We start from the raw sequence: 869 nt of genomic DNA on the forward strand, positions 1-869 counted from the left end.
GTACCATGGACTGCTAGGAAAACAAACAGATTCATCCTGGAGAGGGTTAAATCGGGCGGCTCCTTGGAGGCAAGGATTTTAAGGCTCCATCTAACATACTTTGGACATGTTGTAAGGAGGGACTAGTCCTTGGAGAGGGACATCATGCTTGGTAGGGTGGAGGGACGATCTAGGAGGGGAAGGCCCTCTGAGGTGGATTGATTCGGTGACTGGGGTAATCGGGATGGGTGTATCGGAGACAGTGCGATTGGCACAGGACAGAGCAGAGTTGAGGGCTGTTGTACATAGGGTCGCTATGAGTCGCATGCAACTCGACGGCACATAACAACAGAATAAGTAATAAAACATCATTTTAGAGATATAATGAGAACTTTGAAGATTGTTAAGTGCTACAGTCAGCAAAATAGTATTGAGGTTAGGGAGTAGAATATAAGCTCTGTATTTCCTGTTTGTTAGATGTGCCCAGGAAAAAAGAAATGTTTTGTTAACATGTCTAGTGCTCCTTGTTCATATGGCCAGACTTAACAGTGTGGTAGAGATGGTGCTTCCTCCCATTAACTTCCTTTATCTAGTGGTCAGAGAGAGCGCATGCCCTAGGATGCAAGCATGAAGGATAGGGCACGATTTGGGGAACTGTTTCTGTTTCTGTTTTAGGTAGTAGAGGTTTTACTCTTTTTTTTTTTTTAAAAGTAATAAATTTTTCATTCCTAAAGCCATGAGGTATAGCACACTTGCAACGTTTTCTGCTTTTGCTTTTTTAAAATAGTGTGACTTTTATTATTATTATTATTAATTTTGATGAAAATATACAGAGACTTCGGATTTCCAGTCATTCATTGTTGCACTTTTCTCCCTGCTCACCCTTCCCC

The sequence above is a fragment of the Elephantulus edwardii genome, unplaced genomic scaffold, assembly GCF_000299155.1.
Source record: "Elephantulus edwardii isolate Elephantulus edwardi_28Jun2011 unplaced genomic scaffold, EleEdw1.0 scaffold00073, whole genome shotgun sequence".
Taxonomy (NCBI): domain Eukaryota; kingdom Metazoa; phylum Chordata; class Mammalia; order Macroscelidea; family Macroscelididae; genus Elephantulus; species Elephantulus edwardii.